General features: G+C 42.4%; 1 protein-coding gene across 7 annotated transcripts in view; it reads left to right on the forward strand.

Moving 5' to 3' along the window:
- Positions 1–26,018, forward strand: part of POL{LAMBDA} (DNA polymerase lambda (POLL)) — a 364,299-nt gene that overhangs the window by 270,129 nt on the left and 68,152 nt on the right. The window lies entirely within an intron of this gene.

The following is a 26,018-nucleotide window of genomic DNA, read 5'->3' on the forward strand; positions in this document are numbered from 1 at the left end:
CTCAAGTTTTTGTGAGGACTGTCTATGCATTAAACTCCACTTAGCCTCCACGCTGCCAGCTAAAAAGGTACCTACAGCAGTCAACGCAGACCAGCAAGAGACAATACGCAGTGGTCATTTAAATGAGGATTTATCACAACAATCAAAACTTTGGTTTGCTGGCAGTTTACGACAACAAATTGATGGGAGTTAAACTCCTCCTTATCTCCACTCATACTCACACCTGGCAACAAAAATATGGCACGTTAATCTTCAAGAGAAACACGCACAGTAGATCAACCTCTACGCTGGCTGCTATACACAGATTTGATTGGCAGCATTGGTATTTGGTTGCAGATGTGTCAAATCACAGGTTTTAGTTGAAGATTTGGGTGGGAGTTTGTCTCCTATTTACTTCAGTTATATATGCACTTGGCAGCCATAAAGAATATGCACCAACAGTTGGATGAACGCTGATTTTCAAGGGAGATATACACAGCTAGTTAGGGAGCAGTTTACAACAGTGATCTCCAACACTTGGACAGTTCTTGCAACCACTTGCAAATTCGTTTTTGCTTTGGGATCTTCACCCTTCCACTTGTCACTTGCACTCCCATTGGGATTGGCTCCCATTTTCTTATTTATATGAGTCTTGAGCTCTCATTTAGGATGGATAGAATGAACTGTTGGGCTTGCGGAGACTCTGCTGGATTTTGTACTCAACTTTTATATAAATAAATTAAAAGTCTTTGGGGTTACTAGCTTCTCTTGTGGTGCATTCTTTGGTTGATGAGGTATCCCTGTGTCATTTAATGTTATTATTCATTCGATTATACATTGCTATCTAGTTGTTTTTTTTGTGCATTTGCCTGAAGGCATTATTGTCTAGGGAGGAGAGATTTGCAGCTATCTCAAATCTCCTTTGGGCTTGGTATGTTTTGTGCTCTTGTTGTAGCTTGTCATTTTCGGTTGAATGACAAACTCAACTTGGTCTCTATATGCCAAGTCTCTTTTGCGCTAACAATTGGTTTGCAGGCATTTTTGTGTTTCAAAGGATAGGTTGCCAACTCTATTGGAGTGTGAGGACTTCTTCGGTTGGAATAGTCACCTCCAAGGATATCAAAGGTCCCACAAGTTGTTCAAGCCAACAATCTTATAAGACATCAAAAGATTTACTTAAGAGGGGGTTTCCTGAGCCCTTTGCTTATTTTCTATCTTGAAAAATTATCCCATATTTTCTTCTTTCATTTGTGTGTATATCGGTTTTATCTAGCATTGGAGGCTGTATTTTTTATGATATTTTTTTTATTTTTGCACGCTAACTCTTTTGCTTGCTTTCCTACAGGTGTTCCTGGAAGCAATTCAAGTTTAAAGAAGAAAGCTAAAGCATAAGCTAAGTAACCCTTTTTCGTTGGGAAACCCAAGTGAAAGGTTATTTGGGCTTTCATTTGAAAGCATTTGACTTCATTCTAAGCAAAAATAAAACAAATTTTTTTTTTTTTCTCAAATAGCAATACTTTGAAGGCACTGGTTGTTTATGTATCTCATGCTGATCTTATGTGTTTATGGTTATTGCTCATATCAGGTTTGCTTATAAATCTTAAATAAATAATCTATTTAGCTCTAACAATTCTCCTAGAAACTCACATCTTTGTTTCTTAACTTAACTTTCCATTAGGGACCGCCCCCCTTAGCTAACCTAGGAGATAGCTCAAACGGAGAGAGTTGGGATTAGTGTGACAGCCCCTTCTCTGAGTTCCCTGCCACCAACCACACCTTGTGGGGTTGAAGGCTTTTCTCACTGACCTGTAGGTAGGTGTAGGCGGCAGGGTCAACATGGTCCATGATAGACGTGCTTAAATTCCTTCATGTAATGAAACAACTCCCCCTGTCTGCACGACCTCCTCTAGCTCATGAAAGATTACTTGCTTAGTGATCAAGTGGAAGAGATCTTCAATAGTAGTTCATGGATGAATAAGGGATCATGTTCTTCAATGGAAATGCTCCCAAGAGACGATCTATCAAAGGATGATTGTCCATGTGGCTCATCAAGGATTTCATAGGGCCCATTCACAGATAGCTTCTGCAAGAATGCTTAATCATCATAAGCTCCCCCTAACTGTATGCATGTTCTTAGTGTTGGTAGAGTCTCTCGATCAAATATTTGGAATATCAAGAATGACTTCATCTAGTCAACAACATTTGTTGTTGGCTAGAGTGTTCAAGGGACTTCCGGATTCAATTTGCTTCCTTCTCCATACTTGTATAACTTTCTTCTCTGGCATGGTTCTTCCTTGTGTAGGGGCCCAAGTCAAGTTACAATCACGTGACATATGTCCAATGTTATGACACTTGAAGCACTCTATGTTGTTCATGAATAAGAATTCATGACTTCTTGCAAAATTGCTTCTTGGAGATTGATAGGGACCATTATATTTATCTTTGTGATATGCCCTACAATCTTTTGCCATGTGCCCAAAGTTTGTACAAGAATAGCAATAACCAAGAAATATACTTTGGTACCTAGGAGAAGAAGGTTTCCTTGATGTACTTCTGAAGTCTTTTTGCCTTGGGATCCTTTGATGATAACCATTGCTTCTTGCATCCTTGACACCATCTGCATTTCTTCTTGGATGAGGGTTTCTTCCATAGTTGTCTTGACTCTTGTCCTTGCCTTTGCTGGCACTGGGAGCATCAACATTTCTTCCAGGTTCCCTCACATCCTTGTTGTTTGAAGCATTAGGGTTTGCATCATTCTTGCTTGAGGATTCACCTGCATAGCCAAGACCTGATTTATCGAGGGGAGACCTTTGATGACTTAGGATGTCATCTAGGGTTTGAGAACTTTTCAAGTTCTTATTCAGCAAGTCAACTTCCTTTTTAAGAAAGACAATTTCTTCCTTCATTTTCTTGCATTCTTCATCCTTCTTTGATAGAATGATCTCCATTTCTTCCTTCATCTTGGTTACTTCACACGATTGGGCCTTAAGAGAAGTGATTTCTGATTTTAACTTGGTGATGTCATCATCCTTTTCTTCTAGTTGGCATATCATGGTGTTTCTCTCCTTTTCTGCTTCATCAACTTATCCTTCTATGAATGTCAAAGCTTCCATCACCTTCTCAGCTCCTTGTGCTTGTTTCCTTGCTTCTTCTAGTTGAGATCTAAGGGAGGAGACCTCTTCCTTGTATTGACCAATCTCTGCTTCAAGTTTGTTCAAGCTCTTGTGCCTTTGTTCAAGGTGGCTTGACAAGGTATCTTTCCGTTTCTTTGCCTTATCCAATTGATTTGTCATGGATATGACTTCTTCATGATGCTTTCTCTTGTTTTGATGAAATTTTTCCTTAATCTTGGCGAGCTCCTCATCCCTTTCTTGTACTTGAAGTTTGACAATGTCAACTTCCTTCCTTGCCTTGTCCTGTCACCAACTTGCGCTTTCTTCTTAACTTCCTCATTTTCGTTTTTCAAATTGTTAATCTCTTTTATGGTAGCCATAATTTTAGTGAGAAGATCTTCTTCAAAATCTTCTTCATTCTCTTCATCTTCTAGGTCTTCTTTAGCCTTGATGTTATCACTCTTATCTTCGACTTCCTTGATGGGATCTGGATTTCTTTCTTGTTTTCCATCTTTTTCTTGACTAGAGATCATTGTCAATGCTCCTTTTGAGTGAAGTTCATGAAGTTTATCCCATATGCCTTTTGCTGACGAACATTTTTCAAAATTGGCCTTCATAGAATCAAGTAGCCCATTCAAGATTGCTTTCATTTCTCTTGTATTATGTTCCTTGGATTCTCCATCTATCATGCTATTAGTGATCACCGATTTCCAGACTTCAATGCCTTGAGTCTTTAAGAAATTCCACATTCTTGCCTCCCATATATCAAAGTTTCCATTGAACAATGGAGTCTTCACAAATTGATTGACTTCAATTTCGGTGGTTGAGGGAGACACATCTTTAGGAGGATTGGAGACGTTCTTCCTTGGCTTTGTCATTTGTGTTCTAATGATCAACCTTCAAGCTATTAGGCTTTGTGTGAAGGTACTGACTTTGATACCAATTGTGGGAAATACTGGGGGGGGGGGGTGAATCAGTGTTTCTTTTCAATTGTTACTTTTATCAGTTAGATCACTTATATTTAGAACACAAAATGAACAATAGAAATAAATGCTTTTATTAATATAATCTTTACAATGAATCAAGTACAATATAGGTAGGGCTCCAACCCTAGAAGAAAACACCCAGGCTCCAACTTGGGATGTGCCAAGCACCTACTTGGACTTTAGTGAGGCTTTAACCTCTAGGGCTTCAACCCTATCTTATCCAAGGCACCAACCTTGAGTTTAGGAGCACCAACTCCAAGGACACCAATCCTATAGCTTCGCTTTGTCAAGATATGTTTGGTTTCACAGCTCCCAAAGTCTTCTTCACCGAGCCCTGTCAATCTTCAGTTATCCCTTCACTTAGTCTCCACATCACATCATCAATGACAACCTTGTCATACAGAAAGTGTCACCACTGTTCTTCATAATACCCAATCAATCTCTTCAAGTTACCTCATCATGACATCAACACTGCATTATGATCTTCAATGTAACACTTCAATGTGTCTACAATGAACTGCACCAAGTTCTACAACAACGCTAATAATAGTTCTGCACCTTCTTCAAATCTAGTCCAAGGTTAGTCCCAAAGATTACTTCAAGTTACCTCCAAAGGTCTGCACCAAAGTTTGCACCATGACTTCTGCAGTGCACCAATATTTCAACACCAGATTATCTCAAGACTACTGGACCACTGTTACACCAAGACTTCAGCGCTAAATTGTGACAATTCTTTTTTACAAATGTCCTTGAACCACACTGCACCAGACCATTGTTCAAATTGTTCCAATACATCTACAAGGATATATACACCATACGACACCAATATTACTGTGCCAAATACTTTGTGTCACACTGATCCAATAAAAGGATTTTTTTCACCATATCAATATTCCTGTTCCAAATTATCACACTGCTCCAATGCTACTTCACAAATCCGAAATAGTAGAGCCATAGGTCTGAGTTTTAAAGGCCCAAGTCTAAAACAGAATTATGGACAAATCCTAGTCTTCAATTCGAGCTTCAGTCTTACCAACAGTACCGAGACACAAGTATTTTGCAACAACACCGAGACTCAGGTCTTCTGCAACAACACCGAGACACAGTCCTCTGCAATAGCACTGAGACACATGACTTAGATTCTTGGAGGTGTCAATCTCTATTTTATAACCTAGAACTATCCAATCGTAGCCTTTACTCCTTAAGCTCTATGCCCCTTTTCTTCAAGTTCACTAGTTGTGAACTATAATTCCCTTTTTTGTATTTGATGACCAAGATAATGATGAGAAAATGAAGACCGCATTCATATTTATAATGGATTTTGCACTATAAACGAAATGTCACCTCTTTTGGAGGGAGGCCGACATGAGAGCCTTAGCACAGGTCGGCTCAAGGCCATAAATATATATGTTTAACTTGAAAATTCGATATCTCACAAACTACTAGGAGTTTGGAGGCATGTGAGGGCTTGTTGGAAAGACAAAATTATGCTCTAAAAGATGGTATAGGAATCACATTGAGAGGTTGCCTCTAAGGTAGTAAAATTAATTTTCTTTGTGACTCTCCTTAAATTTTTGTGCATAAAATATTTGGAACAGTATGAGGAATGTTTTGGGACATCGTGACTTCTCCATTGTTTTGCACCAAGAATGTCATCATGATAGTATCTAGCATCATGATGAAGGTATAGCTTCATGTATACAATGATAGTGCAGTAATATGTCATAGTGCAGCCTTCATTAATTTGTAAAAGACACCAAAGTAGTTTTCCAATTATGTGAAAGTGTGGTCATTCTATAAAGAGTATGACATTATCACGTGTATGATTTCATCAATTATAGTCCTCCACTTCAAAAGCTTGTATATTGGCACCTAAGTTCTAGATCACCAATCAAGGCACATGATTGGCACTCAGCAACGTTATAGTTAGTTCAAGGACTTGTTTGGGCAAGACTTCTTCATTAGTTGCTTGAAATCTTCGTGGCTTGACTTCTTCTTCAAACAAGAGTTATGACATCATCATTTGGAATCAGGGATCTCAAGAATATTTGCCATCTCGGTTAGTGCCATATTGGGATCAATGACAACCTAGATTAACACCATTTGCACTGTTGTCAACTCTGCTTTGCGTTGTTCAGATTTTGGCGCTCATAGCCATTGCAACTGTCTATCCGACACTCCTCGGCACCATCCGACACTAGTTCATCCTGCTACTGCAAAATTGGGCTCTTGTAGCAAGGTATTGATCCAAGAGGTGGACTCCTCAAGGATCCTGCCCATCTGTAGCTCTTTCGAACTACAGCTCCAAATCAGACGACCTCCCTCCTGGAGGTATCTCGGTTGTCATGGCGAACTCCTCCTCTTCAATCTTCGCAGCTACAACCTTAGGATCGTGCTTCTCATCCTTGTCCTTTTTCTTCAAAGGACATTGGGATGCATAGTGTCCCATCTCACCACATCTGAAACACTTCACCTTGGAGGCGTCCTTCTTTCGTCTCTATTGTCCTTGCTGTCCCTACGATGCAAGGGTTGCATTGTCCTCCTCCTCCTCCAGCTTCGACCCACTGCTGCTGCTACTTCCATCAAGTTTGACCTTGACCAGGTCTCTCCTCAGCTCCTCTTGTTTTAGAGTTGCCCACATCTCATCCCAATTTGGCAATGCTGCTCTGCCATAATACTCTAGACAAAGACTTGCCACTCATCTATGACAGAATTTAGGGCTAGTCTAACTAATTCTGAATCCTAAGGTGTATGCTCTATAACCGACAACTCATCACGATTCTCTTTCAGCTTCGTGAGGAATGGATCCACATGTTCTCCCTTCTGCATTTGAGCAAATCTCAGCTTCTACTCCAAGTACATCTTTCGTTGCTCGGAAGATCCATGATATAACGTGGCCAAGGCATCCCACATCTCCTTAGCAGTTGCTCTACTAGCAACGTGGCACACCACGTGATCCTTGACTTCATCCAGGACCATCCTCATGGCCTTCGCCATCTCAGCCATATACTTCTTTAGCAGATCTGCATCCGCAGGTTCAGCTTCCACGTTATCGATGTACGTCATGTATGTCTTAAGGGCATGCTCATCTAGAAGGTGTTGAAATTTCTAAGTCTTACACGTTAGAAATCCCTACTTCATTATTTGGTTTAATTTCTCCTAGTTGTTCATTCCATTAACAAGTTATTTATAGATATAAATATTGATATAAACACAAATGCAGCCTTAACTCATATACAGATCAACCACTGAAATAAGAAGACAACCACACAAGGGACACCGTTATTTTTAGACAATCGTCCCCGGAAAAACCCAATTTGGGAAAACCGGTGCAACAGTTCTGAGGGTTTTATTATTATGCAGTATTTTTGAATACAACTAGGGTGCTAGAAATGGCTCACCCAACAGAGAATTTCCTTGGTAGTAATACCTCTCCTCGGAGATAAATATTCTGGCTAATCAATCACCGGATGAACGATCCCACAACAACTACGACAACGCTCTAGCTGGACAACGAAAGCTGCTCCAAGCTTCTCTACTACTCTGTGTCACTCTATAGGGACTGCGTCACCCTTCCCGGCTCACCAGCAGTCAGTCTGCCCCATGAAAATCTTTCAGCGTTGCCTCTTGACCCTGCGTCATCTCTGGTAGCCTTTGCGCAGCCACTAAAGCCTCTGCGTCAACCCCTTGTCTCTCAGCGTCACCCACGCTGGCCTCTTCAGCCTCCGCATAGCTCCCAGCTGCCTCTGCGTCAGCTTCTCTAGGCTCTGCGCTGTCTCTTTGGCACTATCTCTGCCTCTCTGCTATGTATTCTCGACCTCGTGCTAAACTGCCCCTCGTTGCAACAGATCACTGGTTCGACTCTCTCAGCAAAACCCCGCTCCAGAAAATCAAACTGACTAATCAATTCTCTAGGCTCTGTGCTGTCTCTTTGGCACTATCTCTACCTCTCTGCTATGTATTCTAGAACTCGTGCCGAACTACCCCTCGTTGCAACAGATCACTGGTTCGACTCTCTCAGCAAAACCCCGCTCCAGAAAATCAAACTGACTAATCAATTTGGTGTGTCTCCAACTGACCCTCAAGCCTCCTCTTATACTTTTCCTGTTGACGAATCAATGGTGGAGATTAAGTCCCTAATTACCGGCTAAGATTAGATCTGGCTTGATTCTCGTTATTAAGAACTTTCTCACCCATATTATATTAATACACATTAATATTTTAATTTTCCTAAGTTTAGAGTTAGGGTCTCATTAAAAATATTAATTATTTTAATATCTCTCCATCCAAGTTGTATTTCTCCAAACAATTTCTAGGCCTTGGAGATCTCATGTGCCTTAGCCTCTCCACTAATTTTTATTGCTAGAGCACATCCAATGCTACCAAAAATCAACACTCCCTCTTAGCGAGGAATGTGCTCTAGTAATGCTTGACCATAGAAACATCACACTGATCTTCTGCATCGGTACCTGTGTTGATGCTTGGCTTGCTAGCTCACATCCCCTGAACTGCTGCTTCCTATACTACTGCCCATGACACTGCCATTGCCACTTCCACATCTATACTGCAGCGCCCTCTCAACATGCTGCATCACGCAGACCATAGCATTGCCATTGCTAACTGCTGCACTGCAACTCAGTTACCAAAAAGTAAGTAACTAACTTCACCCAAATATTGACACCTCAGTCAGTCTGGAAGCCTTGTGATGTTGAGGCTACCTCTGCTGTTATCTTGTGCTCCCTCTACTGCGATTGCGTTGTTGCAAACGCCTGTGTGCCTCTCCTCTGTTGCAGCCTCCACTGCACTGCTACAGACTTCTGCACTCTAGCACTGCCTTGCCGCTCCACCACACTTTTCTCCACCTGACACCTGTCATCATGTTACTGTCGTTAAGGGCTCCCGTAACCGTATGTGATCCAAGAGTTTGGGCACCTCAAGGATCCTGCCCTTGCATGTAGTCCTCTTGACTACAACTCGATGTCTCCCCACCTCTTCTCTAGAGGCGCATGAGCACTCATGGCACAATCATCATCAGTCTCGACATCCTTCTCCGCCTTTGCTGGAGCTACCTTTGAGTCGGAAGCTTCTCCCTTGCCTTTCTTCCTGGGGCACTGAGATGCATAATGTCCCAGCTCCCCACAGTTGAAGCACTTGACCTTGGAGATGACCTTCTTCTTCCTCCTGCCTTGCTGTCCCGCAGATGTTAGAGCCACATCCTCCTCCTCCTCTTTCTTGACTCGAACTCCCTTCCCACTACTCTCTGCCTTGGTTAACCTCTTGATCTCTTCCTGTTGAAGAGTTGCACACATCTCTTCCCAATTGGGGAGAGTCGCTCTGCTTAAAATGCTTTGGACAAACGTCTCCCAGTCCTCGAAGACTGCATTTAGGATAGTCCTGCCCATAAACTCTGGACCCAGTGTAGACCCCACGAAAGTAAGCTGGTCACGAATTCCTTGCAACCTGAGAAGGAATGGATGTATCTGCTCTCCCTTCTGCAACTAATATTAACGCAGCTGATTCTCCAATAGCATCTTCCGGTGCACGAAAGTGCCCTAATACAAGTTACAACGTCTTCAAAGTATCCCACATTTCCTTTGTTGTGTTCTTTTCAGCAATATGTTGTATGACATGTTCTTTGACCTCGTCTAGGATCATGCACTTCGCCCTCGCCATTGAATGCTCATACTTTTCATTCTTAGCTGGGTCGACTGAGATAGCCATGGTTCTCAAGGCAAAGTCCTTGATGCGATGTCGATCCAAGATTGCCAGGATCCTGGCCTTCTAGATGACAAAGTTGGAAGCCCCGTCCAACCTATCCTGATCCCTCAGTCCGTTCACTGCCATTTCAACTCCTCTTTAGGACTCCCTCTGAGTTTCGACTTCCCTCCTGGAAATCTCCCTCTAAGTCCTGATTACCCTCTTGGAAATCCTTTGGCCAACTGTCGAACCGCTCCTCTTCAATCCTCCTTGCACTTGCAACTCGAGTATGGATTTCTTGGCTAGAAATCCATCAAGGTAGTGACTCCCTCTACCTTTGTTCTGTCTCCTTAGGTATTGTTCTGCACCGACAGAAACAGCAACCCGCCAGCTTCTCAATCACAATTTGCCCACAGCTCCCCAAGCCCCGACAACTGAAGAAAATGAGCCTTTCAGGCTCTGTGCAATCCTGGCAATGGCAAAATCTGCAACTTCTAGCCACAACGTCGATCCTTCTTGGCTGAGAAAGATGATTGGGAACTGCGTAGGTCTGATCTGCCCCTCTCTGCCTCTGCGGTGACCCTCCTCCTAGCTTGAAATGATGGGCCTACGTCACTTCTTCTCTGTTGCTTCTGCTCTCGAACAACGTTGTCTCTCGGGACAGCTGCTACTGCTGCAAATTCTCCAGATCACTGTTGGTGCCTTCAATTCTCCCGTGATCTGCAATGCTCTGATACCATGTTGAAATTTCTAAGTCTGACACTTTAGAAATCCCTACTGCATTATTTGGTTTAATTTCTCCTGCTTGTTCATTGCACTTTGGAACAATGTTGTCTCTCGGGACAGCTATTACTGCTGCAAATTCTCCAGATTACTATTGGTGCCTTTAGTTCTCCTGTGATCTGCAATGCTCTGATACCATGTTGAAATTTCTAAGTCTGACACATTAGAAATCCCTACTGCATTATCTGGTTTAATTTCTCCTACTTGTTCATTCCATTAACAAGTTATTTATAAATATAAATACTGAAATAAACACAAATGCAACCTTAACTCATATACAGATCAACAACTGAAATAACTGAGACAATCACACAAGTGACACCGTTATATTTGGACAATCGTCCCTAGAAAAATCCAATGTGGGAAACGGATGCATCAGTTTTGAGGGTTTTATTACTATGCAGTATTTATGAAGGCTGACAGAAATGGCTCACCCAACAGAGAATTTCCTTGGCAATAATACCTTCTTGGAGACAGATATTCCAGCTGATCAATCACCGGATGAACAATCCCACAACAACTACGACAACTCCCTAGCTAGACAGCGAAAGCTGCTCCAATCTTCTCTACTACTCTATGTCACCCTTCTTGGCTCACCAACACTCAGTGTGCCCCACGAAAATCTTTCGGCGCTACCTCTTGGCCTTGTGTCAGCTCTGCTAGCCTCTGCGCAGCCATTGAAGCCTTTGTGTCAGCTCTCAGACCCTTTGTGTCACCCAGGCTGGCCACTTCAACCTCTACGTAGCTCCCAGCTGCCTCTACGTCAACCTCTCCAGGCTCTGCGCTGTCTCTCTTGCACTATTTCTGCCTCTCTGCTATGTATTCGCGGCCTCGTGCCGAACTGCCCCTCGTTGCAATAGATCACTGGTTCGATTCTCTCAGCAAAACCCTGCCTCAAAAAATCGAATTGACTGATCAATTTGGTGTGTCTCCAACTGACCCTCAAGCCTCCTCTTATACTTTTCCTATTGACGAATCAACGACCGAAATTAGGTCCCTAATCAACGACTAAGATTAGGTTTGGCTTGATCCTCGTTATTAAGAACTTTCTCACCCATATTATATTAATACACATTAATATTTTAATTTTCCTAAGTTTAGACATAGGGTCTCATTAAAAATATTAATTATTTTAATATCTCTCCATCCTGTTAGAATTTCTCCAAACAATTTGTCGGTTTTAGAGATCTCATGTTCCTTAGCCTCTCCACCAATTTTCATGGCTAGAGCACATCCAATGCTACCAAAAATCAACACTACCTCTTAGCGAGGAATGTGCTCTAGTAATGCTTCACCATAGAAACATCACATTGATCTTCCGCATCGGTACCTGTGCTGATGCTTGACCTGCTACCTCACATCCCCTACACTGCTGCTTCCTGTACTGCTGCCCATGACACTTCCACTGCCACTGCCACATCTGTACTACAGATCCCTCTCAACATGCTGCATCATGTTGCCCATAGCACTGCCACTGCTAACTGTTGCACTGCAACTTAGTTACCAAGAAGTAAGTAACTGACTTCACCCAAATACTGACACCCTGGTTAGTCTGGAAGCCTCGTGATGCTGAAGCTACCTCTGCTGCTATCATGTGCTCCCTTTGTTTCCATTGCGTTGCTGCAGACGCCTATGTGCCTCTCACACTATTGCAGCCTCCACTGCGCTGCTACAGACTTCTGCACTCTAGCATTGCCTTGCTGCTCCACCACACTTTGCTCCACCTGACACCTATCATCATTCTACTGTCATTAGGGGCTCCCATAACCGTATGTGATCCAAAAGTTTTGGCACCTCAAGGATCCTGCCCCTGCATGTAGTCCTCGTGACTACAACTTGATGTCTCCCCACCTCTTCTCTAGAGGCGCACAAGTACTCATGGCACAATCGTTATCAGTCTCGACATCCTTCTCCACCTTTGTTGGAGCTACCTTTGAGTCAGAAGCTTCTCCCTTGCCTTTCTTCCTGGGGCACTGAGATGCATAATGTCCCAGCTCCCAACAGTTGAAGCACTTGACCTTGGAGATGACCTTCTTCTTCCTCTTCCCTTGCTGTCCCGTAGATGTTAGAGCCACATCCTCCTCCTCTTTCTTGACTCGAACTCCCTTACCGCTACTCCCTGGCTTGGTTAACCTCCTGATCTCTTCCTGTTGAAGAGCTGCCCACATCTCTTCCCAATTGGGGAGAGTCGCTCTGCTTAAAATGCTTTGGAAAAACGTCTCCCAGTACTCGAACACTGCATTCAAAGTAGTCTTGACCATAAACTCTGGATCCGATGTAGACCCCACGGAAGTAAGCTGGTCATGAATTCCTTGCAACTTGAGAAGGAATGGATGTATCTGCTCTCCCTTCTGCGTCTGATACGAATGCAGTTGATTCTTCAATAGCATCTTCCGCTGCATGGAAGTGCCCTGATACAAGGTCTTCAAAGTATCCCACATTTCCTTTGTTGTGTTCTTTTCAACAATATGTGGTATGACATGATCTTTGACCCTGTCTAGGATCATGCACTTCGTCCTCGCCATTGAATCTTCATACTTCTCATTCTCAGCTGGGTCAACCGGTATAGCCATGGTTCTCAAGGCAAAATCCTTGATGCAATGTCGATCCAGGACTGCTAGGATCTTAGCCTTCCAGATGACAAAGTTGGAAGCCCCGTCCAACCTGTCCCGATCCCTCAGTCCGTTCACTGCCATTTCAGCTCATCTTCTGGACCCCCTCTGAGTTTCGACTTCCCTCCTGGAAATCTCCTTCCAAGTCCTGATTTCCCTCCTGGAAATCCTCTGGCCAATTGTCGAACCGCTCCTCTCCAATCCTCTTTGCAGTTGCAAGGACGATCTGGATGTCTTGGCTAGAAATCCATCAAGGTAGCGACTCCCTCTACCTTGGTTTTGTCTCCTTAGGTACTGTTATGGACCGACAGAAACAACGCCCCGCCAGCTTCTCAATCACAAATCTGCCCACAACTCCCCAAGCCTCGACAACTGAAGAAAATGAGCCTTTCAGGCCCTGCGCAATCCCGGCAATGGAAAAATCTGCAACTCCTGGCCACAGCATCGATACTTCCTGGCTGAGAAAGATGACCGAGAACTGCGTAGGTCTAATCTGCCCCTCTTTGCCTCTGCGATGACCCTCCTCCTGGCTTGAAATGATGACGCAGACCCTCTGTGTCACTTCTTCTCTGCTACTTCTACTTTGGAACAATGTTGTCTCTTGAGACAGTTGTTACTGTTGCAAATTCTCCAAATTATTGTTGGTGCCTTCAGTTCTCTTGTAATCTGCAATGCTCTGATACCATGTTGAAATTTATAAGTCTGACATGTTAAAAATCCCTACTGCATTATCTGGTTTAATTTCTCCTGCTTGTTCATTCCATTAACAAGCTATTTATAAAATAAATACTATAATAAACACAAATGCAACCTTAACTCATATACAGATCTACAACTGAAATAACTGAGTCAATCACACAAGGGACAGTGTTATATTTGGACAATCGCCCCCAGAAATACCCAATGTGGGAAAACTGGTGCAACGGTTATGAGGGTTTTATTACTATGTTGTATTTATGAATACAACTAGGGTGCCAGAAATGGCTCACCCAACAGAGAATTTCCTTGGCAGTAATACCTCTCCTCAGAGATAGATATTCCCGCTGATCAATCACCAAATGAACGATCCCACAACAACTACGACAGCTCCCTAGTTGTACAGCAAAAGCCTACTCCAAGCTTCTCTACTATGCGTCACCCTTCCCGACTCACCAGCACTCGGTCTGCCCCATGAAAATCTCTCGGCGTTGCCTCTTGGCCCTGCGTCAGCTCTGCTAGCCTTTGCGTAGCCACTAAAGCCTTTGCGTCAACTCTTAGACCCTCTGTGTCACCCATGCTAGCCTCTTCAGCCTTTGCGTAGCTCCCAGCTGCCTCTGCGTCAACCTCTCGAGGCTCTGTGCAGTCTCTCTTGCACTATTTCTGCCTCTCTACTATGTGTTGATTTGGGGCAGCATCGGATGTGCTCTAGCCACGAAAATTGGTGGAGAGGCTAAAGCGCATGAGATTTCCAATACCCATAAATGGTTTGGGTAGATTCTAAACAGTTTGGGAGATATTAAAATAATTAATATTTTTAATGGAGTCCCTAAGTCTAAACTTAGGGAAAATAAAATATTAATGTAAATTAATATAAATTGTGTTAGAAGGGTTCAAAAGTCATGGATCAAGCCAAAGTTAATCTTAGTCGTTGATTAGGGACTTAATCTCGGTCGTTGATTTGTCAATGAGAAAAGTATAAGAGGAGGCTTGCGGGTCACTTGGAGGGCACACTAAGGGAGACCAATCAGTTCAATTTTTGGAGTGGGGTTAGCTGAGAAATTCGAACTAGTGGTCTCCTGAGCAGTCAGGAGGCAGCAAGTACGGAACAGAGAGAAGAGATCAGCCACTGGAGACCAGTGCTGGAGCAGGAGAGGCAGACACAGAGGTAGGAGGAGATTGCGCAGTCACTAGAGGGTCTGCGTGGGTGACGCAGAGAAGCCCAAGGCTGATGCAGTCAAGCAGGTGTTGACACAGAACTGTCTGGGAGCCAGGCAGAGATCAGCCAAGCTGACACTGGGACTAGGAGAAGTGCAGGAGAATTTCTCTCTCTGAGTAAGCTAGTTTGGCACCCTGTTGTACTGAAAAATTGCTGAATAATAAAATCCTCCCTTGCTACATCGGTTTTCCCACATTGGGTTTTTCTGGGGGCTATTGTCCAAAATATTTGCGTCAATATGTTGATTCTTGTACATGTGTTTTTGTATTATGGTGTGATATTTGTAGCAGAATTTATTTTAATGTTTATTGAAGGAATTTCATAAATAACTTATTGAAGAATAAGTAGGAAAAGTAAATCAGATGTTGCAGTGATAGAATTTTCACATGGTATCAGAGGGAGTAATCAGAGACAGGAAGGGAAAATCTATTATGGGTCGTGACCACGATGCAGAGGCATCTACATCAAGGGACTCGCACAGATTTTCAAAAGATTGCATAAGAGAAAGAGACTTCGATTTGTCTATGTTGGCTTCCAGGCTGGAAGAAGAAGTGTCTTGTATGAGTAGTTCTGCATCATCAGAAGTGTGGTATATAGACAGTGGAGCCTCGTGGCATATGACTGGAATCAGGGAATGTTTCTCAGAATACCGAGAAGAGAAGATGAACTTTCAGATCACCATGGGGAACAACGCAAAATGTACTCCAGTAGGGAAGGGTACCAAAGTTTTTCAAATAGAATCGGGAGAACAATTCCGTGCTACAAATGTGTTGCATGTACCAGGATTGGGGATGAACTTACTTTCCGTGTCACAACTTCAAAGCAAGGGCTATGACGTCTACTTCATCAAGGAGAAGGTATACGTCAAACACCCGAGTTGGAAAAAGAAAGTGCAAATCGGGATCAAAAGTAACAGGGTGTATAAATTACAACGAGAATCACCAATGGCATTAATAGGCGGTCATGGAGACAAGGACTTGAATGAACTATGGCACAGAAGAATGTGTCATTTGCACCATGGAGCTTTGAGAATTCTTAGGAGTACTGTAACAGGAGTTCCGGATCTGAGTACGGAACGAGATGATGTATGCAGAGGGTGCACTCTAGGAAAGTATGCTAAGGCAGCATTTCCTAGGAGCAAACACAGGGCCAAGAGTGTACTAGGATTGATACACTCAGACATCTGCAGACCTATGTCCGTCAAAGCTCTCAGTGGTGATGAATATTTACTCACTTTCATTGATGACCACTCAAGGAAACCTTGGATTTATTTTCTGAAAACCAAGGACGAGGTTTTCTGTCGATTCAAAGAGTTCAAGGCTCTGGTGGAGATTCTGACTAGGAAGAAAATAAAAGTTTTGTGCTCAGATAATGGTGGAGGGTATGTCGATAAGGACTTTACTGATTTTTGTGCTAAGGAGGGCATCAGAAGAGAGTGAATAGCTCCCTACAATCCGTAGCAAAATGGAGTAGCAAAAAGAAAGAACAGGACCACTGTAGAAGCAGCTAGGGCCATGATGTATGATCACGATATGCCAAAATTCCTGTGGGCGGAAGCATGCAACACAACAGTTTATGTTCAAAACAGGACTCCTCATCGAGCGTTGGGCAAGATTACTCCAGAGAAAGTTTTCACAAGACACCTGAAGTCAGTCATTTCAGGATATTTGGGAGTTTAGCATATTGTTGCATACCAGAGGAAAAGAGGAAGAAGCTGGATCAAACTGCGGAAAAGGGATATCTGGTGGGATATAGCGAGAACGCTAAGGCATACAGAATCTACCTTCCAGGGAGCAGGAAGGTAGTAGTTCGACGAGATGTAAAGTTCATGGAGGACAGGGCTTTCAGAAAATCTCGTGAGATGCCTTCCGAGGAGCAGTCAAAAGAGGAGTCATTGGTTAAGCCTCTTCAACCAACGGAAGTAAAAAATTCTTCCTCGGGTCAGGAAGATTCTCAGGATGAGGAGGAGCTAACAGAAGCACCTACTGGCAGAGGAAGAACTAGTAGGGAACTTCATCAGATTCTGCAAGATGCAGAGGACTTCATTGATGCGCCAAGAAACAATTAGAGAGAGCGAAAACAGCCAGATAGATATCAGGCATTAGTAGCTCAGGATGGGGAGCCTGCCAGTTTCAAGGAGGCAGCTCAACATCAGGTTTGGCTAGATGCAATGGTAGAGGAGTATAACTCCATACTGGTGAACAATGTCTGAGAGGTGGCTAGACGCGATGGTAGAGGAGTATAACTCCATACTGGTGAACGATGTCTGAGAGGTAGTGCCAAGGCCTCAAGACAGATCAATGGTAGGTTCGAGATGGATCTACAAGATCAAATACGTTGCAGATGGCAGTGTTGAGAAATACAAGGCCAGGTTTTTGGCTAAGGGGTATGCTCAAAAGGAAGGAATTGACTATGAGGAGACCTTCGAACCAGTAGCCAGGTATACATCTATTAGGACTGTGATATCTCTTGCAACTCAGATGGGATGGGAGATTCATCAAATGGATGTCAAAATGACTTTTTTGAACGGGGTAATAAAAGAAGAGGTATACATTGAACAACTAGAGGGCTTTGAGACACATGAGAAGAAGTCTCATGTATGCAAGTTGAAAAAAGCCTTGTATGGGCTGAAATAGGCACCTAGAGCATGGCATGGTCAAATTGATAGCTACATACAGAAGATGGGATTTGTCAAGGGTGACACAAATCCAAATCTCTACTATCTAGTTGTAGAGAATGAGCCGCTAATCTTAGTATTGTATGTGGATGATCTCTTTTTGACAGGATCATCCATGCTCATCAGGGACTGCAAGAAGAATCTAGCCACAGGGACTGCAAGAAGAATCTAGCCACAGAATTCGATATGAAGGATTTGGGACGAATGCATTATTTCCTAGGGTTGGAAGTTTGGCGGCAAAAGGGAGAGATCTTCCTTGGGCAAGGGAGATATGCTACAGAAATCCTGAAGAGATTCGGGATGGAGGACTATAAACCAATGGCTACTCTAATGACCACCAACTGGAAGGAGAGTTGCATCAAGCTCTTCGAGAATCCAGTGCTTCATGATAGGTCGAAGCATATTGATATCCGATGTCACTTTGTCAGGGATTGTGTCCAACGAGGAGCTATACAATTGAGCTACACTCCTACAGGAGAACAGGTGGCAGACATCCTCACCAAGGCCATTGGAAGGACAAAGTTTGACTACTTCAGGGAAAAGATGGGGATGGTAAAGAACCAGTTTCAGTAGCAGAAATGGGAGTGATAACAGTACGGATGCAGAGGGAGTTGCAGTGCGGATGTAGTGTTGGGAGAAAGGACTAGCAGCAGCACAGATGCGGAGGGAGTTGTCATACAGATGCAGTAGTGGCAGTAGAAGAGCGATGGGCAGTAGTACAAGATGCAGCAGTGCAGAGGATGTTGGGCAGGAAGGCTTAGCATCAGCACAGGGACCGATGCCGGATGATCAGGGTGATACTCAGTGAGGAGCATTACTAGAGCATAGTCCTCGCTAAGAGGGGTGTTGATTTGGGGTTGCATCAGATGTGCTCTAGCCATGAAAATGGGTGGAGAGGTTAAAGCACGTGAGTTCTCCAATACCCAGAAATGGATTGGGCAAATTCTAAACAATTTGGGAGATATTAAAATAATTAGTATTTTTAATGGAGTCCGAAAATAAAATATTAATGTGAATCAATATAAAATTGTGTTAGAAGGGTCTGAAAGTCATGGATCAAGCCAGAGTTAATCTTGGCCGTTGATTAGGGACTTAATCTCAGTCATTGATTTGTCAACGAGGAAAGTATAAGAGGAGGCTTGAGGTCACTTGGAGGACACACTGAGGGAGACCAGACAATTCAATTTCTGGAGCAGGGTTAGCTAAGAAATTTGAACTAGTGGTCTGTTGAGCAGTCAGGAGGTAGCAAATACGGAACAGAGAGAAGGGATTAGCCACTGGAGACCAGCGCTGAAGTAGGAGAGGTAGACACAGAGCATTTTAGGCAGACACAGAGGCAACAGTGGATTTCGCAGTCACTAGAGGGCCTGCAGGGGTGACACAGAGAGGCCCAGGGCTGATGCAAAAGTGTCTGGGAACCACGCGGAGGTCAGCCAAGCTAACGCTGGGACTAGGAGAAGTGCAGGAGAATTTTTCTCTCTGTGGGTAAGCTAGTTTGGCACCCTATTGTACTGAAGAATTGTTGAATAATAAAATCCTCCCTTGCTGCACTGGTTTTCCAACATTGGGTTTTTCTGGGGACTATTGTCCAAAATATCTATATGTGTTGATTCTTGTACATGTGTTTCTATATTACGGTGTGATATCTACAACAGAATTTATTTTAATGTTTATTGAAGGAATTTCATAAATAACTTATTGAAGAATAAGTAGGAAAAGTAAATTAAATGTTGCAGTGATAGAATTTTCACACTATGTATTCTCGGCCTCATGCTGAACTGCCCCTCGCTGCAACAGATCACTGGTTTGATTCTCTCAGCAAAACCCCGCTCCAGAAAATCGAACTGACTGATCAATTTGGTGTCTCTGACTGACCCTTAAGCCTCCTCTTATACTTTTCCTGTTGACGAATCAACGACCGAGATTAAGTCCCTAATCAACAGCTAAGATTAGATCTGGCTTTATCCTCGTTATTTAGAACTTTCTCACCCATATTATATTAATGCACATTAATATTTTAATTTTCCTAAGTTTAAACTTAGGGTCTCATTAAAAATATTAGTTATTTTAATATCCCTCCATCCGGGTGGAATTTCTCCAAACGATTTTTGGGTCTTGGAGATCTCATGTGCCTCAGCCTCTCCACCAATTTTCATGGCTAGAGCACATCTAATGCTATGAAAAATCAATAGAAGGAAAAACATTCTAGCCTTCCAGGTGACGTAGTTGGATGCTCCGTCCAACTTGTCATGATCCCTCAAGCCATTTGTTTCCATCTCCTCCCAAAATTGTCGAACAACTCCCTCTTTCTCCCTACTGCGTAGCTTCTAGGCTGACTTATGTACTCCCTGATGTAGTTGGTAAGTCTGCTGCTCCTCCGCTACCCAACAAATGAGAAATATTGATTTCCTCAACAAGAAACCACTGAGGAAGTATGCCCTCACTATGCGATCTGCTTCCTTCTTCCAATGACTTTTCTGCCCAGCACTTAGCTTGCAGAAAACTGCGTCCCTCTAGCTCCACGTTGAGGCTTTGCGTGGCTCCCTCTGCCTTGGTAAATTCTCGATCCGATAGTCTTACCTCTCCATTGACTCACTCAAAGAGAGACAACCTCGAAAATATAGCCTTCCTGGCTAGAACTGCGCAATCCCTTAGGGGATTCAAGCTATTGCTTGCTGCAGCAAGTTGGCCCTTGCTTCAGTGCTAGATATTCTCTTCCTGTTTCACATCAAACGCTCTGATACCATGTGAAAATTTCTAGATCTAACATTCTCAGGAATCCTACTGCAACCAGCTAAATCTACTTCACCTAGATCGTAAATTACATTACAAACTTATTTAAGATTTCTTCTTGAAATATTGAAGCAAATTACTTAAGCAGCCTACACCAAATTAAATATGATTCTGAAACATAGAAACTGAGCAAGGAGATACCAACACATAGGACACCATTATTTTTGGACAAATGTCCCCCGAAAAACCTAATGCAGGAAAACCGGTGCAGCGGCTCTGAGGGCTTATTATTATTAAGCAGTAGCAAATTCTGAATACATCTTTGAATACCTCACAGGGTTATTCAGTTACAGAGAGAAATATTGGCAGAAAGAATTGTGAGGGTACCTCACACTATCACTGGAAATCCTGACTGTTCCAACCCCAGATTGATTGCACCCGGCTTTTCTAGTTGCCTCTGTTTCAACCCAATGTCAAGCTCTCAGGGGAATGCATCAATCCTTTGGTTGGTCGATTTGTTGCCCAAAAGATTTGATTTCTGCCTCCCAGTCTCATACTCTGGCTTTTGGCTTTTGAAACTCTAATTCCCTCTCCAAATTTTGGACTCCTCACTGGCTTCTACGCTGCCTCTGCGTGGCTCTGCGTCAACCCCTCTGGCTCAGTGCTGCCACTGCTGGATTACACTTTGCCTCTCTCTGCTCAAGATTCTTTGGCTGAGAAAATCACTCTCTCCGAAGAAGATTAGAGGAAGGTCCCATTGCTTGTTCAGAGATTGTCAAACCCTCGCCGACTTTTAAAGGTATCCTGATCAGAGATGTTTGGCCCTATATATGCAAGAGGCTCTCAGGTTCCGAGTGCATATTCTTCAGCCTCCCATCGGACCAGACCCCACACAGAGATCACGACATTTTTCAGGGTACTACCTTCAGACACGGGCACCAAGAGATCAATTGATACTAGTACGTATCCAGACTCCAGATCAGTGAGGATTTGTGGGACCTCAGCCAACCACACGAGATCTCAATAGCAGATCCGTTCCTGGGAGATGAACTAGGTCCTCCAGAATTCAGCAGTGTGCAAACCCCCCAGGAAACGATTTAGTGGACAGTCTGCACTTGCCATCGACTCTTCATCGGGCCAACAAACTTTGTTGAGTTTCTTCAGTGTTGAGGCTGAATGTTAGGAGAGATGGGTCTAATTCTCAAACCTTTTAGCTCCTGGATCTTCTCCGCTAGGGCTAGATGTCGATTTACTTCGTGCATTGTATCTTTTATAGGGGACCGTTTGGTTCTCCCGCTTTGTATATACATCATTGTATTCAACAGTCCCTTTGACCTACTTTGTGGTCATTAGTTGGACATAAATATAATTATCTTATCTTATCTCCAAAAGCTATCCCTACCCCTCTGTTGCAAGAAATCTCCTCAATCGATTTTTCCTCCTAAGAACTTCTCACTTCAGAAAATCGATTTCTTGCTCTTAGTGTATTTTCCAAATGACCCTCAAGCCCCTTCTTATATCTTCCTATTGGACAACCAACAGCCTAGATTAACTCCTAATCAAAGGCTCAGATCATTTTGACTTGATCTCCATTTTTTTCTAAAAGTTACACCCACAATTAGATTAATATCCATTAATATTTTAATTTTCCTAAATTTAGGCTTAGGAACTCCATTAAAAATATTAATTATTTTAATAAAATCGTCTCTGGGTGGAATTTCCCAAAACGGTTTTTGGGTTCTTTGGAATGCATGCAGCTAAGCCTCCCTGTTGAAATTTGGTACCAGAGAACAGGTGGTTCTCTAAGGCTTTGATCTTTGGCCTAGGGAAAAGTGTCCAAAAGAATTTAATTTTTCTCCTAAAGTGACTTTATAATTTTTATAAAGTCAAATCTAATTTAAAAGTGACTTTAAGTGATAAAGTTACTAAAGTCTAATTTTAAAGTGACTTTAATAAAGTCAATGTAAAATTAGAAAGGAAAAGTGACTTTGGAAATAAATGACTAAGTGGGTCTTTATTAAAGTGGGGTGAATAAAAAAATAGAAAGTGAGATTTAAATGAACATTTCAGCGTAGATCTCAATCTATTTCAGCCATTGGATTTAGGGATCACCCAAAAGTCACTTACGGTTAGATTAAAGAAGGAAAATGAGGAAAAGGTCATTCATTCTTTCATGAGTAGATTGGGAGAAGGAGAGCAAAAAAGCAAGGGAGATTTCTGGACAGAGAGGAGAAGGAGGCAGCAGCTTGGCACACATTCCAAGGCAGCATTCCAGCAAGTCTGTACAGTTGAGTTAGCATACAGTGAAATGCAGATTTTTGGGCACAATTTTCAAGGAGGCCGTACAGCAGTTTGCACTGAAATCGAGCAGAAGAAATCTGAGTTTGCTGGCACGATTTTCAAGGAGGCCATACAATAGTTTTTGGCACAGAAATCGTACAACAGAATTTCTGGCAGCTTGCAATTTTCTAGGCAGGTCGTACAATAGAATTTATGGCTGAAAATTGGCACAGAAATCGAGGAGGACGTACAACATTTATTGCTGTTCAGATTTTGCTGTTTGCAAGTTTTTCCAGTTGGCTGTGAGGCACGGAAAATGAGATAAGTTGTAAAAGTTTACTTGCTGGTTTTTGCTGAATATTTCTCACTATAAAAAGCATTTTCCAGAAATAAGAAAGAGCTCTCGAACTGGTTTTCCGCAAGAGTTGTAGAGGGTTTTTCTAGGGTCACCTTGACCGAAAATCACTGTGTTTAAATGTGTTAAATCACTGTTTGTATGTGCTGATTTTTATATTTTTGCATTTTCCAACATTTTGTAATTTTTCTAGAATTTGTGTTTTCAGCAAAATTTATTTTCCAATTGTTGAATGTATGGATATGGGAAAGGGCATTTAACTATTTTGGAGAAATAAGGTGAAACTGAAAACTGAGGTCGGAAATGAGAAATTTTTACATGGTATCAGAGCTTGAGTGCTGAAGTGCAGTTTGGGACAGCAAGGAGGAAAATTATAGCCTGCTGATTTTTCACTCAGAAAATTCCAGCAAGCTGATTTTTCACAAACAACAGTTTTATCTTTGTTACAGCAGTGCTATTTTTCAGTTTTAGGACAGCAGGATGTCATTGGGATTGAGGGTGGAGGATAGACCAATGTTGCACGAAGCGGAAGCGCGAAGCGGAAGCGTCATTTTCCAAAAATCTAGGAAGCGAAGCGTCCGCGGAAGCGTCTGCTATATATATATATATTTTTATATTTTTTTGCATTTATACTCAAAACAAACATCCCAAATACCAAATTAATTGTAGAAGACATGAAAACATGCATATTTTTGCATAAATCAAGATAGATATGGCATCCATGATTCCATTGTAGTTACTAGTATGTACAACAATCATCTATATTCTAGCTATTACAAACATACATCAAATTTTTAAGCATATTATAAAACATAAAACATTTAAGCATATTATAAAACATAAAACATAGAGCATATTATGATTTATCTAGCAAGTGAGCAACTGTCAACATTTGTCATGTCCAAAATTCAAATAATAATGTTTACAAAATATGTCACTTGGTCACCGCCAAGCCAAAAAGGTTCAAAATTCAAATTCACAAGTCTACAAGTCTAATAAGTAATCTATGACAAAAAGAAGTAGATTGTGAATATATCTACTAATCTCTCCTCCTTCCACCACGAATAGAACGTGATGGCGGGCCTCCACATGGTGGCAATGAAGAAGATGGTCCCTGTGTAAGTCGTGGCACTGGAACTGATGAAGAAGAACCCCCTGCTGTTGGTGTTGAACCATGGAACCTAGGAACCAAGGGACCAGATGGGGGTGGGGGTGGTGGCATATCAACACGGTCATCATCATCCTAGAATCGCTCAAAAAATTCATGCAAAAAAAAAAAAACACTAGTTAACAAAAAAATTAAAAACATGAATTAGAGAAATGCTTTATAAGGGAAAATTGGAAAATTCATACCACAATGGACATACCTGGATAAGAGCATCCTCTAATTGCTCTAGTCGCAACACTCCATCCTCCAAATTGGGCTCCTCTGGATTCTTGTCCCAAGTCAACAAGTCTTTATTAGACTTTGCATCTTCACAGTAATGGGACAACAATCGCAAGTTGTAATGAACATAAACCAAGCTCTCTGCCCGGTCTAAACTCAACCTGTTCCTTTTAACACTGTGGATGAAAGAATAAGAGCTCCAACACCTCTCTGCAGAAGAAGTGTTTACCACCTGTGATAGCACCCGCAATGCCAAACTCTGTAGAAGTGGAGTAGCCCCTCCATGCATGTTCCACCACTCAAGAGCAGAAAAATGCTCTCGATCTTGAATTGCATGCATGCTCCCAAATGGACCAGTGTTGAGCGTATAGTTGCTCACCTGTCTCCGTACCAATGCAGCCTCCTCATTATCAGGGATTAATCTACTCAATGCAACCATATATTTTTCGTGAACCTCTCTATCTTGGTGTGGTTTTTTCCTGCTTCACCCCCCCAGGTGCTGGTTTTGAAAGCCATGATGGATGATAGTATTTAGGTGTCAAAACATATGCTAATGCATGCAATGGAATATTTAGCATTTCCCATCGGTTTTGCACCTCTACACGAATATAATTGTACAAGGTGGTATCTCTAGGCTCAACAATGTCTTTAATCTGCCCCAACATGCTATCCATTTGCTCATACACCTCCCCAATTACTGGTCGATCTGAATCTGCAAACTTGATCATGTAATAAATTGGTCTGGTGAATTGCAAAACATATTTAACCTGTGACCAAAAGTAACTGTCAAGAACAGTGTCCTTGACTACATTAGCACCATCTGTGTCAGTGTTAATTTCATCCCATGTTTCAGCACACACCAGATTAGTTAAAGCTTGTCTCACCCTCACTAGCCGCCTAAAGGTGAGGTAATAACTAGCAAATCTTGTCTTTGCAATTTTAAGCAATTGCAACTTGGAGTAAGTGCCATAGAAGTAGTTTACCCTTGTATGCCCTGTGATGAATTTAATGAGCTGCTTCCCTTTCCTGTAAACCTCAGCAATCCACCCACAATCTTTGTGTTTCACAATATCATGCATCAAAAGGTTCAATGTGTGAACCAGGCACCCAGACCAAAAGATGTGTGGATGAGTACGCTCAATAATTTTTCCTGCTGCCTTACAATTTGCTGCATTATCTGTGATCACTTGAACCACATTATTCGGACCAACATCTTTGATTGATTTCAATAGGAGATCTGCAATGTTTTGTGCAGTTGCACTGATGGAGGAGGAGTCATGACATGCAATAAATACTGCACCACTAGAAGAAACACCAAGAACATTTATCAAATGTTGGTTTCTAATATTTGTCCACCCATCTGATACAATGGATACCCCATAATCCACCCACTCATGTGTAAAACGTGTCAAAGCTCTTTGAACCTTAGCTTTTTCTCTTTCTAATAACACTGTTCTAGCTTTCTCATAGTTGGGGGCCTTGTATCCTTTTGGGGCTTCAT

The sequence above is a fragment of the Pinus tabuliformis genome, chromosome 8, assembly GCF_031772625.1.
Source record: "Pinus tabuliformis cultivar Carrire ecotype Pingquan chromosome 8, CPIR1, whole genome shotgun sequence".
NCBI lineage: Eukaryota > Viridiplantae > Streptophyta > Pinopsida > Pinales > Pinaceae > Pinus > Pinus tabuliformis.